Source organism: Halichoerus grypus, chromosome 5 (assembly GCF_964656455.1).
Source record: "Halichoerus grypus chromosome 5, mHalGry1.hap1.1, whole genome shotgun sequence".
NCBI classification, from domain to species: domain Eukaryota; kingdom Metazoa; phylum Chordata; class Mammalia; order Carnivora; family Phocidae; genus Halichoerus; species Halichoerus grypus.
This window is the reverse complement of record NC_135716.1, coordinates 20,478,050-20,492,838: the sequence shown is the minus strand read 5'-3', so window position 1 is coordinate 20,492,838 and position 14,789 is coordinate 20,478,050. Positions and strand designations below refer to the sequence as shown.

The window sequence follows — 14,789 nt, the reverse complement described above, 5'->3', positions numbered from 1 at the left end:
TAAACACTAATGGTAAGTTTGTTTTTGTTTTTGTCCCATTGTGGTTGGAGACTTTTTTCTTTATACCTACAAACTAGTTTTGAATCTACCTGAAGGGCTACTAATTTGAAGATTTGAAATGTGTGCCCTGTCTTCTTAGCAAATTTGCTTATTCTTTGTAATATAAAAAATTACCAAAAAACCTACAAAAAATTAAAAAAACTTTTTCAGTTGATTCTCTTTGGTTTTTCAAATATATAGTAAATAATAAATATTGCTTCTTTTTAATTTTTACACCTTTAATTTTTTTCTTTTGCTTAATTATATTGGATTATACCTACAGAATTAAAGTTAAATAACAGTGCTGATCATTATTTATTTATACTGGGTAAATGACAAAAATGGGGCTATTGGTTCAAGTAAAATACATCTTTTATTATTTTGGTAAGTGAGAAAGTTACCCTATGGTTTTAATTTACATTAATTCTATTACTAGCAAGTTTTAACATTTTTTTTCTTTTCATTTAACTTTTTCTTTTGGACCTCCAATACTGGGCTTGAGTTGATCATATTGCTTAGTTCATGGAACATTTTCATCTATGGACCATATGGGCTCCCTCTTATTTTAAAATTATTTATTCCCAGTTTTCATTATTATCATTATTAGTCCATATTCCTAACCCCTTCCCATTATAGATTACCATCATCATGTATTTAAAGTGGGTTGCTTTGTTTTGGGTTGTATATCTTTTGCTTTGTGTTCATGTACATAAATGGTCTTGTATCATGTGTCTCAATAAGTACTGTTGCTATGTGAAAATCTGATCTGAAGCTTGTACTGCCATACTAAATTTCCTGGGATGTGTGCATCATATTTTATCTATTCATGCTCCAATAGATGGATGCTCAGATTGCCTCTGACTCCCTGCCAAATTCTCTTAGCTGCTCCGATGTTATGTGAGAATTTCTTTGGGGTATTCACTCAGGATCTTGGGTTATATGTATATAAAGTCAGTAATGCCAGTTAGCTCTTCAGAGTGGCAGCTCCAGTCTGTATTCCTATGAACAGAGCATGAGAGCTCTTAGACCCCCCACACTCCCCCAATATCTGTATGAAAGATTTCCTATATGCTTGTCCCTTGCGTTTTAATTTCTCCTGTCTATTGATTGTTCATATGTTTTTTCTACATATTCATTTTAATATAGCATACATATTCTTTATAAAACAGATATACCAATTTCACCTTATTGCTAGGTAGGTTTCTCAATATATTATTTATGTTTGAAAGATTTGTGATGTTCCTTCAGGCATTACGATTTTGCGATTTAAAAGACATTTAAAAAAATCATTTCTATCAGGAGTTTCTACTTTTTGTAAGAGGGATTTACTTTTAATTTTCCCACAAGCTGCTTGTCTAAATACAACAGAGAAGTAGTTGAGAATTCTAAAAAAAAAAAACTAGGATAGGGATGAGGAGGGGCCAGGAAGTCAATGTAGGCACAGCAATCATTTTAGAAATATATTTACTCACTCATTTAATAAACAACTACTAAACTTATTATGAGCTGAGCACTGTAATAAATGTTGATGATACAGAGATGAGTAAGACAGTCACCTCCCTTAAAAAACACATGTCCAGTGGAGGAGAGAGGCATGTAAAAACAGATGAATTGCAAGTATAACTACAGAAACATTAGCAAAGCCCTGGGGACACAGGTTTCTTCCATTATGTGACTCAGGTTTTCCAGTGTTAAATTAATGTGTTTATTATATTGATGACACATTTTCAGAGTCATATTAAGGGAGAGAAAAATAAAAGAGAGATGAATCCATTGATTGTTGGATTTAGTCAAAAAATATTTACCAAATGACTTGTTCTGTCAGGGTCACAAAAGTGAGCAAATGTTAAATGATAACCTTCAAAAGACAAAAAAATTATTGTCTGATTTTAAAGCTCCCAGGAGCAGTCATTCACTGTGATTCATATAGCATGATGAGCCAGAATATTTAACATATTCCTTAGTCATCCGTGTTGCACATCGGACATCATAATATGTGTGTATACTTGGGAGTAAGCACTTCAGTTTCGTTGGTTGTGGCTATGTAATGCTAATTCCATCTTGTTTTACTAAGGATGAGCAAAGGTATATTCAAAAGAAGACATGTTTCCATAAGGCAGGTGATTCTGCTTGCACGGATGGTGACCTGACCTCTTCAGGATGTCCTCAGGCAGAGATGTAATGCATAAAGTCAATCCTCTTCAGTGATTTTCCAGTACTACCCCAGGTGGAGGGACGTCTTCCATGTGAGGGAGCTGGGTGCATGCAGATTTAATAGTATGTGATGGCAGAGGTTGGTTGTGAAAAGTGTGTAAAGAATTGTAAAAGCTAGAGGTGATAGAGATTTTTAAATTAGATATAGTCATTTTATTTCTAAGCTGATAATGAGGTCCTTTAAAGCCCAGAGATTCTAGGAAGAGCAATTTTGGACTCTTCTTTCGTTAAATCCCCTTGAGGAAATGTGTTGGACCCTGAGGTTGCCTCCCATCATCCATTCCCTAATTATGGAGCAGCCGAAGGTTTAGATATGACTGACTCCATCGGTAAATCAACTGCAATAATCCCATCCTCCTTCCCATGTTGCCTGGTTCATTGGCAGCCAGAGAAGCCTTCATGGAAGAGGGGAATCAAGTTAGACTTTGAAGACAGTAGAATTTTGATAAGTGGAGAGCAAATTATGAGCAAAAGTGAAGAAACAAGAATATGCAAGGTTTGTTCAGGGATGGTGAGCAAACCTTTTTTAACTAGAGCAAAATGTTATACTGTCTTTACCTCCCAGAGCTACCCAGGTGATTAAACTGAGTTCTTCCATTTAGTAAGCAATTATTGAATGGTGAGTAGTGTGGAACTAAGTAATAGACAGGCTTCAAAGGAAGTTGCCTCAAGCTTGAGAAACCCCACAGCAAAGGTAAACCCATTGATTTTAGAGCCAAAAAGACCTAAGATGTAATCTAACACAATCCATTCATTTTCAAGTCACAGAAACAGACGCCAAGGTAGCTTAAGTGAATGGAAGCAGCAAAGTACGCAGGAAAAAGAACAAGTTGTTAGAGTCAGTTAAACTCTTTTACTTTCATTTCCATCAGCAGAAAGGTGACAGTAATAGCACAAGAAGCTGTCACTGCTGTCCAGGGACACAGCATATGCAAAGCGCCAGGCACAAAATAGATACTAAGTAAATATTCCCTTTCATTTTCTTTCTTCCCTTTATTGATAACAACATAGAAATTCTGTGGCAGAGTTAGGAATAACTCTACTTGACTCCCAAGACAGCTCCCTCCTGCACAGTACAGCAGTCCACTGTTAGAATCTCATGGGAAGGAACCACAAAGGCCTCCAACTTTCTCCAAAGAGGAGGAGCTATCTTCAAAAACTCTTATCTAGTTTTCTTATGCATGCACCAATCTCATTCTCTTCTCTAAACATGTGAAAGCCTTGATTCTGAATCCCCACTCCTGTAGGAATGTTCTTCTTCCTCCTTTCCATCTATCCAAATCCTCTCATTCACTCATTTATTCATTCAGACATTCAGTCTGCATGGAGTCAGGGAGTCATCAAACCTTTATTGAGTACTTATTATGTGGCAGGCACTGGGATGGGAGTTGATTATGGCACCAAAGAGAATAGTCCTTCCTTCAGGGAGTCTAGCAGGGGCAGTCTAGTTTAAGCACAGATATGCTCACACCAGGAAAGTTAAGGGATGATGTTATAGAGGTATGGGCATGATATCTTGGGAACATTAGACAGGGAAGACGAGGTGTGCCTGAAAGGTGTCTGCCATTATTCTTTTTTTTTTTTTTTTTTTAGTTTTAAATTTTTTTATTGTTATGTTAATCCCCATGCATTACATCATTAGTTTTAGATATAGTGTTCCATGATTCATTGTTTGTGCATAACACCCAGTGCTCCATGCAGAACGTGCCCTCCTCAATACCCATCACCAGGCTAACCCATCCTCCCAACCCCCTCCCCTCTAGAACCCTCAGTTTGTTTTTCAGAGTCCATTGTCTCTCATGGTTCTTCTCCCCCTCCGATTTCCCCCCCTTCATTCTTCCCCTCCTGCTACATTCTTCTTCTTTTTTTCTTTCTTAACATATATTGCATTATTTGTTTCAGAGGTACAGATCTGAGATTCAACAGTCTTGCACAATTCACAGCGCTTACCAGAACACATACCCTCCCCAGTGTCCATCACCCAGTCACCCCATCCCTCCCACCCCACCCCCCACTCCAGCAACCCTCAGTTTGTTTCCTGAGATTAAGAATTCCTCATATCAGTGAGGTCATATGATACATGTCTTTCTCTGTTTGACTTATTTCGCTCAGCATAATACCCTCCAGTTCCATCCACGTCGTTGCAAATGGCAAGATCTTATTCCTTTTGATGGCTGCATAATATTCCATTGTATATATATACCACATCTTCTTTATCCATTCATCTGTTGATGGACATCTTGGCTCTTTCCACAGTTTGGCTATTGTGGACTGCAATTACACACCCATCATATTCTTCTCTACCTCCCATTATACATGGAGATGGCCACACACAACAACTGAGCCCGTAAGTACATATACTGCTTACTATCAGTGCAGTGATATCAACATGTAGATAGGTATAGGGTGTGTATCTAGCCAGAAAGGACCACGGCAGTCCAATCAAGGTACCTCAGGTTTATCTAGAAAAGCAGTGGGTCATGCCCAGGGCTAGAGGATGGATAATTCCATCACTAACAAACTTTAGTAAGGGCCTCCTACAGTGTTTCTAAATCTTGGTTGCACATCGGAATTATCTGGGGAGGATTTGAAAAATAGAGATGCCTAAACCCTACCTTAGGCTTATAGAAGCAGGATCTTTTGAGATGAAGCCCAGGTATATGGGGTTTTAAGTGACATGTGGTTGATTCTGATGATTAATTAGCAGGGGTTGGAAGCACTGGTCTATTTTGTGCCAGACATTTGCAGAGCACTGAGAATACACAAGCAGTCCTATTCATGCCTTAGAAGATAAGTCTCTGTCCTAGAAAGACTGAGTCAGGTGGGAGAGACAGGCAAGCAAAGATGAACAATCAACCAGATAAGTTCTCAGATACAAAGTGATGTTGGGGAACTAAGATGAGAAGGACCAACATACTTCCGGGAAGCAGGGAAAGCTTCCTAAGTAATGTTGCATTTGAGACGAGATATAAAGGATGAGCAGGAGTCTCCCAAATGAAGGAGATGTGGAAGGAGATCCCAGGTGCAGGACAGAGCCTCTAGCTCCCATAGGGCTTAGCCAGTAGGTCAGGTGATCTGCAGGGAAGTTGGAGGGAGAAGGATTAGGGAACTTCTATCCTGGGACCGGGCTCTTAGGTGTGTATGAGCTGGAGACAGTGATGTGCTGGATTGCATCACTGATTTATAGCTGTTTCATAGACCATTTTTATTTCTTTCAACCAGACCTTGTACCTAGAAGACAGTCAAAAACAGAACTTGCAATGGGAATGTGTGAGAAGGGCAACAATTTCCTCAAATTTGAAGTCAAAGGGAGGCTTTCCTTGGTAACCTACGGAATTCAATGGAGTGATCATAAGGAGGGGGAAGGGCAGGAAGGGCGGGGTCATGCTGCAAGGGAAAGGCATGGTGATGGGAGCAAGGTCTGCACATTCTAGGACCTTCAGGGTCCGTGTGGCTGGGGCAAAGCACTGGGGGAAAGGCAGTGGCCAGGGATAAGGTCGGGGAGGAAAGTGTGCTCCATCCAGGCTTTTGAGAGGCTTCTGATGCTCTGCTGCAGTATAGACTTCATCTCGTTGGCATCGGCAAATCCTGGTTATTTTATGCAGAGCAGTGACAGGGTCATCTTTCCTTTTCTGAAAGGTCATTCTGAGCATATGTATATTTTCTTTCTCCAACAGAATTGTAAGCTTGCTGTCAACAGGGATCATATCTTGACTTTTTTTTTTTTTTTTTTTTTGGTATCACCAACAGTGCTTAGCACAGCAAGAGCAAGGGACACATGTTGAGATGTCAATAGTTAATGGATTCATTAATTATTTGAGCAGCACAAACCCATACTCAAGTTAATGTTATAATACAGGTATTACATCCCATGTGGTACCTGATACTTAGAGATCTCAGGCAATCTTAAGCTATGCTTCTTAATGTAACATGCACACAAATCACCTGAGGATCTTGTTAAATGAGGATTCTGATTTCTTATGTCTTTGGTGGGGCCTGAGATCTTGCATTTCTAACAAGCTTCCAGATGCTGCTGCTGCTGCTGATTTAGATTCCTACACTTTGAGTGGTGGGGATCTTGAGATGCGGCCCCCTTATTTGGAAAAGTTCCAGTGGCGGGGTCATCTGTGAACTGTGGAATGTTCTACAGGGATTATGGAAGTAGAGAGGCTTCATCTTGAGAGGCTAAGACTCCAGACAGCTTCCTGGGGACTGGTTTGGAGGGCAACCACATGTCTTTGAGGCCCTTTGGGTAGATATTGATGTTATTTGCCTTTAAAGAAGCTTCTGGTGCCGTGGCCAGTTTCTTCCTTGCACTACTAGAATTGAATTCCAAAGAAAATCCATTAGTAACAGTAGAGGAAAATTGAACTCTTGACTCAACTCATACTTAATTTCTATTCAGGCTCCCATGAGAGATAATCTCTTATAATAACAATAATAATAATAGCAACAAAAATAATTTTTCTCTTGTTTTCCTTGCCCCACTGCCTCTAAAATGATCTTTCTTAAACATGCATCTTATTATTCCACTTTCTGCTTAAAGCCATTGTGCCTTCCGTGGCACTTAGGTGACAAAATCTATGTTAGCATAAGCAGCTCTTTATATGTGCTGGTCTTTTGTCCCGAGATGCTCTTTGTTCCTTTGTTTTCTCAGAGAATGCCTATTCTGCCATCATGGCCCGCCTCAAATCTGACTTCCTCTGTGGATTCTTCTTGGAACCTGGCTGCGTCCCCTATCCCAGATGCCAGCTAGGATCTCTCCTCCAGGCCCCCTTGACACTCTACACTTTATTCCATCACATGACAACGTATATAATAATTCACTTCCAGCTCCACCTCCCTTCTGTCAAAGGGAGCTCCGTGAGATAGTCTCTAGTCACAGGAGTGGCAGTGAATGAACTAATGCTTACCTTACATTTTGTCTCCTCTCTCTTCTGACCCTTACTAGAGGTCTGTGAGACAAGTAGGACACATATTACTGTGATCTCTGCTTTATATATGAGAAAAGGAGTTTCCAACAGGTAGGTGACTAGTTCCTGGTCACCTCGTCAGCTGAGTGAGGGGAGGGGGAAGTAAACCCAGACTGAGTTCTTTGGACTGTCATTCCAATGCCCCTTTTCACTACTTCTGATTGCTTCCATTTTGACAGAAACTAAACCCTGATAGGAAAAGGGTCTCAAGGAAGACCAGGCATGGGGCCAAGGAAGACTGAGGGAGATGGCGACCTGCTGAGGAGCCAGAGCAGCAGAATCCCTGGGACTCACAGGTAAGGCTATTGGGTGTGATGAGAACCGTGGGGTGTCCACTTGGCTGACTTTAGGACTTGGAGGAAGATGCTCTTTGATGAAGACTAGGTAGATGGGAATGGAGATATAAAGAAACACCATGAAAACGAGTTTTATGCAAAATCAGATCACAGTCAAAATCCGGTCTCAGGCACCACCTCACAGAGGGTCGTTTCTTTCCAGCAGCCCTCTGGATTGCTCTAAGTGATTAATTTTATGAAAGTCTTGAACTGCTGCTAAGAGCCCTTTTTAAACCTGAAAGCAAAACAAACAAACATGAAGCCCTACAGAGCCGAGAATAAGCTCCAAGAGAGTGAGAGCATTGGAAATAGTTACTGGGATGAAGAAGGGGATCACGGTGTACCTTGTTTCCAACCCCACCAGCATTGTCAGCTCACCCACCTGCAAGTCCTGTGGGCAGTCTGAGCTTGGCTGGGGGGACTAGGGGGCGTTGCAGGGAAGATGCCAGGATGGGAGGGCTCAGAGCTATTTCAGACTCAAGGCTAACATTCACGGAGACCTTGAGTTACGTCATGAAAACTGTCTGGACTTTAGGCCCCCTTATGCCAAATGCGGTTTCCAGAAAAAGGATCCGCCACATATTTGGAAGCCCATCAACCAAAAGTCGTCTCGTCACTTTCGTGTATGAGATCTTTTCATTTGTGAAGAGTATATTATTTTGCTTAATTATGGGCTTAGAGGAGATGGCATAGAGCAGCGGAAAAAGCATGAGCTGGGAGTCAGAGCGACCTGGGTCTGAATCATGGCCCTGCCGTCCGCCAGCTGTGGGGCCCTGGCCTGGTGGGCCTCAGTCTCCTTGTACATGAATAATAATAATAATTATAATAAAATATAATATAAATATAAAAATAAAATATAATAAAAATCATCATCATCATCATCATCATCATCATCATCATCTTGTAATAATGACCTATATTATAGGACAGTTGTTAGGACTGGATTGTTAATGCATGTCAAGAATCTTGTCTTATTCTGCTATTTAGATATTTAATAATCAGTAACTAGTATTAATAAAATGTCTGACCTATAACAGTCACATTCAGTAAATGAGGTTTCATGTTCACTCCAGAAATATATATAGAGTGGTGTGTTATATATAACCTTCTTTTGCTGGTAAAATATACTGTTTATACTGTTTATATTAAATTTCCATTTCCCAGTGGAATTTATTGTTATTTCATATCAAAACACCTCCCCATGCTCACCTTTCCTTCTTAGATGAAGCCTCATTGGTGTCCCACATGTGCTGATTTTCAGCACCTAGACAATTGGTTGTTTTTAAATACTTATAGTTTATTTATAACCATCTATGTCATGATTAATTATGCTTTTCTTAAGGAAGAGTGCATCCGGAAAGGAGATAGGGTTATCTCTATCAGTCACTCACTGCCCAAGACTTGAGCTTCACCTCCAGTATGGGGATAATATTTAACCCATGTATCTTACAAAGGTGTTTTTTTCCCCCCTGAAAAAAAAATCAGGTAAGATCATAAGTGGGAAAGAATTTTCCACATTATAACAGATGTGTAAATTCGAGCTGTGATATGGTTTTTGCTGTAGATCCTTTTGCAGCAGATGGGAAACTTCTTTGTGCTCTGGTCACCTGCCTGGGAGTCACCTTGCGGTTACTTAGAGCCTCTCGGCACCACTGGATGTTAGGAGATTGAGCAACTTTCTTGAGTAATTGTCTCCTCTGACTCACGTTCCTTGCAGTCCCCATAGTGACCTGTGTACTACCCAGGATAAGCAAGGAATTTCTTCTCTGGAGTTGTTTAAGGAATAGCCCCAAACTTTCAGCGTAGTCTTGTTTTACACAACTTCTAGTACTACCTACCTCAGTGGCCACAGAACAAATCTGTACAGCTGTTGGATTCGGGTTTGCTGAAACAGATTTTGAGTACATACTGTGGGAGGGACATAGAATCTCCACTCTAATGAGATTCTTTTCATGGATACCCATCTCTCCTTAAGGCCCAGTTGGGGTGGAAGAGCATAGTTAATACATAGCATGAGTACCAACAAATCATCAAGGGATAACTTTCAGGTGTACTTGACCATCTTTCCTTACTTTCTCTGGTTTCTGGTCTCTTTCTCCCTCCCTCCCTCCCTCCTTCCCTCCCTCCCTCCCTACCTCTTTCTCTTTTTAAATCCCTTCCCTTCCCTACTTCCCTTTTACTACACTCTTTCCCAATCAGTAGACCCACCATGGCATTCCCAGGTATAAGTCATTACCTTTGTTAGATGTACTTAGAGTGCAACAGTTGTAGACATCTAGTCCAGGTCCGAGATTGGAATCCCTTGCTCTGTATTATAATTACCTGAGGGCTAAAAGATATGATATCTGGGCTCCAGTTGAGTTGATATATCAGGGAAGAGATGGGGGAGCTGGATCCTGGGCCTGATACTTTAAAAAGCTTCCAAAAAGATTCTAATGTGCATTCAGCTTACACTGGTTGAAGATATTTGGAGAGTGAAGATATGACAAAACTATTCTAAAAATAAACTAAAATAAGATTTATGGTTCAAAGAGCTGCAATCATGTGGTTTGGCCACACTTGCTTGTTATCTATCCATCAAATAACAAGTATTTTTTGAGAACCACAGAAAGAGTGGTTGGTTATGCCCAGGCAGAGCTTCTAAGTGAGTTTCAAAGATAAGGCATGTGCTATACTAAACACTTTTATATACATTATGTCATTCAACCTTCTCAACAAAGCTAGGGGGTCTTTTTATCCCTCCCAGTTTACAAATGAAGAAACAGAGGCACCAAGGGATTGCTTAAAGAGCTCAAGGTTTGACCACTAGTTAGAAGTAGAGCCAAGAGGTATGAATATAGACATTTAGCAGTCTTCCTTTTAATTATCATGTGATACCTCCTCTCTACATTGACAGATAAGATGAAAACACAGGCATTTGCTGGAGCAGTGGTTCTCAACCTTGGCTGCATATTAGAATCACTAGGAGAGCTTTATAAAAATGTCCTTCACTCAGGTCACACCTTGGACCAATTAAACTCCCCAGTCTCAAGAATGGGACCCAGACATCAATATTTTTTAAAGTGTCACAGGTGACAAAATTGAAAACTACTGAGTTAGAGGAAAGAGAGCAATACAAATGAGAGACATGAGGATAAGCTTCCTAGGTAATACTTCACCTGAACTTGGCATGAGAGAGAATAAAGCCCTCCCCTCGCTAAAGACGCCCATTTCCTAATCTCAGGGACCTCTAAATATGTTACCTTATATGACAATGAGGAAGTAAGGGTGTGGATATGTTAAGGTTGTTAATTAGCTGATCTTAAAATGGGGAGTTAGCTTGGAATATTCAGGTGGACCCAGTGTAATCACATGGGTCCTTAATTGTGGAAGAAACAGGCAGAGGATGGAGAACCAGAGAAATGGTAGCATGAAAAGGACTTGGCCTGATTTATCTGGCTTTGAAGATAGAGAACAGACTTAAGGAATGCAGGTGGCCTTGAGCTGGAAAAGATAAGGAAACAGGTGCTACCCCAGAGCATCCACAATGAATACAGCTTTGCCAACATCTTGCGTTTAGTCTGGTGAAACTCATTCTGGGCTTCTGACCTCCAAAACTGTAAGAAAATGAACTCATATTGTTTAAACCCCTGTTCATGGTAATTCGTTTCAGCAGCAATAAGAAATTAGTATAGTGCCTTAAAAAGGAAGGGTTTAGAGAAATGTGTGGTGAGTGTGAAAAATACCCATTTAGCTGCAGATTTGATTTTCTATGTATAAGTATCTATGTACTGCACACTTCACATCTCTGCCCTATGCAGTGCCTCTACAATGATAGGCATCTACAGCCTGCAATTGAGCCAGAATTCAAACCCAAACCTTTTAGACTCTAGAATCAGTGCTCATTCCAGTTACCATACTGTGTACTTTTCCTCAAGACTATTTGGCATGCTGGTGGTTTTTCTGATCTCTGCTTTGAGCAAAAGCAAGGAAACGTAATGTCAGAGGAGACTTTATAGCACAGAGAAAACAGATTCTCATTCAAGCCACTTAGAGGAACAAACCACCTCTAATTACTTGGATGTTTAAGGAAGATTGATCTGATAGTTGTGTGCAAGAAGGATTGAAGTAAATGAAGATGGGGGCAGACAGATCAGTCAAGAAGTCCCACAACAACGTAGGCTCCTGAGGGTTTGAATTCTGAATGGCGGTGGTAATGGTGGCATTAGAAGTTGAGAGGAGAGGAAGAATCCAGGAAACCTGGAGAAGAAAATCAAACCAAGGGAAATCATGCTATATGAGAAGGGCAAAGGAAAGACAGAGTCCAAGACAAGCTGTGGCAGGCTTAAAGGGTGGTTGGCGGTGCCCCTGACAGAATTGAAGGTGCTAGAAAACAACAAATTTGGGCAGTGGGATGGGATAGAGCAATGGCATAGAATAAAGAATTTGATTGGCATTTGTTCCTGGGAGGGAGACTCTAATCCTTGGACTATCCCAAGTGATATAGAATATTGTTTTTATGCTAATGAAATGGCTCAAGGTAGGCCCCTGGATAATTTTAGTGTGGAGTCTGGTCACAAGAAAGACCAACCATGGGGCGCCTGTGTGGCTCAGTTGGTTAAGTGTCTGCCTTCAGCTCAGGTCGTGATCTCAGTGTCCTGCATCGGGCTCTCTGGCTCAGCAGAGTCTGCTTCTCCCTCTCCCTCTCCCTCTGTGTTCTCTCTCTCACAAACAAATAAATAAAAATATTGAAAGAAAGGAAGGAAGGAAGGAAGGAAAGAAAGAAAGAAAGAAAAAGAAAGAAAGAGAAAGAAAGAAAAAGAAAGGAAAGAAAGCAAGCAAGCAAGCAAGCACATGTTGATTAGAGAGTTAGAACTTTGAGCTATCTTGACATCTGTGGCATGGAGGAGGGCTGGAAATTGAGTTCAATCAATCATGCTCATGTAATGAAACCCCAATAAAAACTCTAGACAGTGGAGCTTTCTGGTTAGTAAACACATTATTGCTGTGCTGAGAGGGTGATGCATCTGATTCTCCCAAGAAGGGGCACAGAAGCTCCGTATCTGGGACCCTCCCAGGTCTTAACCCTAGGAGTATCCCTTATAAAAAAGTATAATCATAAATATGGTGCTTTCCTGAGTTCTGAGAGTCATTCCAACAAGTCATTGAATCTAGGGGCATGGGGAACCCCTTTTTTGTAGCTGGTCTGTCAGAAGTTTCCGTGGCCTGAAGAGCCCTGAGACTCGTGGCTGGTAGCTAACCTCTGAAATGGAGGCAGTCTTGTGGAGGACTTTGCCCTTAACCTGGGAGGTCTGTGTTACCTCTAGCTCCTAGTGTCAGAATTGAATTTCTGCTCACCTACTTGGGGTGGAAACAGCGTAGGTGGATAGTGCATGACATCAGTGTCTGTGGGCAAAACTCAGAATTGTGTGAAACTAGTTTCCTCTCAACACTAAGGCCAAAAGAAAATGCTGAGAACATTAAACACAACATTAAAATACTCATACCTTGATTCTTCATTGACCATTCTGACTTCCCCAATGTCTTTGCGCCAGTGGGATAGAATGAAATAACAGGGTCTAAAAGACAAAATGGAGTTTCTGTTACTCACTTGCAATGAAATGGTGGGCATGTAACTAATTCTCTTTGGGCCATAGCCCTTTATCTTTAAAATGGGAATATTAAGGCCTAATTTGTAAAGCTGTTAAGAGAATGAACATAAAAAGGTAAGATCTTGGCACGTGACCGGTGTTCAGTGACAAGTTATTTTCAGCTGTCCTTTAAGATTATTCCCAGTTGGAATGGTTCTTTCTGAGCGAGATTTTCTTTTATCCAGTTCATCAAAAGGAAGTCAAAGTGATTGATGTGGCTTCACTGAACACTCAGTGAACTATCTAACTTTGGGGGGATATGCTGACTCAACCTCTCAAATGTCAGTGGTTGGGAGAGAGCTTCGTCTTAAAGAGGGTCTTACTGTAATTGAAAAATTCACAGCGTCTGCTCTGCATGTGAAGGGAGGACACCCCTTCAGTGCCTGCATCTGCTGTCGCTATGATGCCTACAACAGCTTGCTGCCACATTTGTCAAAACCCATCTTGGCTGCAGGTGCACTGTGTCTATACTCAACAGCGCCATTGCCATCAGGACACCATAAGCTTCAGGGACTTGCCCAGGGAGGCCCAGCATGTCTGGGGCCCAGAATGAAAGCCAGGCCTGTGGATGCCTCCTTGCCCCCTCAGCTGCCTCCTCCTGACTTGCCTCTCTTCCATTTTGTGGTGAGGTGGTTACCCCTCTGCACCAATAACCAGCATAGTTTCCTGGAGGAACGCCCATTTATCATTTCCCTCCGATGATCACACAAAATGGTTGGGTGTCATCCCTCATGTGAATTTATCTCTTGTGAAGAATACATTTTAAAAAAACACTTGTTTATTATGCCAAGTGCTGGGATAGAAATTTACGTGGGATGACCAGATAAGCTTCTGAGGTTTTATTCTATCAATTGTGCAGACAGGAAGGCTGAGCCCCAAAGCAATCACAGTATTTAGGAGAAGAGACAGGATTTAAAACTAGGTGTGTCTCACTCCTAATCCCTTTTTCCTTTACTGAAGGTTTATTAACCCACGTGGGCCCGCTTCTGAGAAAGCTGGCTACTTATTTCTAGGTAGAATCTGCTCTTATTTTTCTTTTATTCCCAGACCCCATCACATTTTATTTTTTCTAGAAGCTTTATTATGACATTCCCTATTCTTTAAATGTGGCTTAGTCGACAGAGTGTATTTTCAAATAATTAGGCAAAGATAACAGTGCCAGCTACCCCCAAGTGCCAGTCTGTTGGCTTTAACTTTTTTTAATACCCAGTCGTGACTCCATGGTTTGGGTTTAAACAGAATTTTTTTCTGGAGACTTTAGCAAAGCTTACTTCTTTTGCCATCCCCTCTTAGTAAGCAAATCCTGGATGCTTTCCTTGCCACGAGTGCTTAATGGCAGAGTACATCTTGTCACCATCCAAGGCAGATCCTTTTGAGTGGCATATTCTCGTGGCTGGAGGGAAAAATCTGATCCAGATCCCACAAAAAGACAGATGGAGTTTTCCATGCAAAACCATTACTCTTGGATTCCTGGCTAGTGGATTTCTGTTTTTCAAAATTGTGGGTTTTTTGGTTTTTTTTCTCTCCTTTTTGACTCTTGCTGTCTTTCTATCTCAGGAGTGATGTTTGTTATCTCAAGCTTAAATCCAAAGGTGTGA

The 14,789-nt window shown here is 41.0% G+C and overlaps 1 long non-coding RNA gene across 16 annotated transcripts in view; it reads left to right on the top strand.

Moving 5' to 3' along the window:
* LOC118553314 (uncharacterized) overlaps window positions 1-14,789 on the top strand; it is a 257,392-nt gene that overhangs the window by 230,500 nt on the left and 12,103 nt on the right. For all 16 annotated transcript variants that reach the window (XR_013447726.1, XR_013447725.1, XR_013447715.1 and 13 more), the window contains one exon: window positions 7,406-7,522. This is a non-coding gene — a long non-coding RNA (uncharacterized LOC118553314). The remainder of the gene's footprint in view (window positions 1-7,405; window positions 7,523-14,789) is intronic.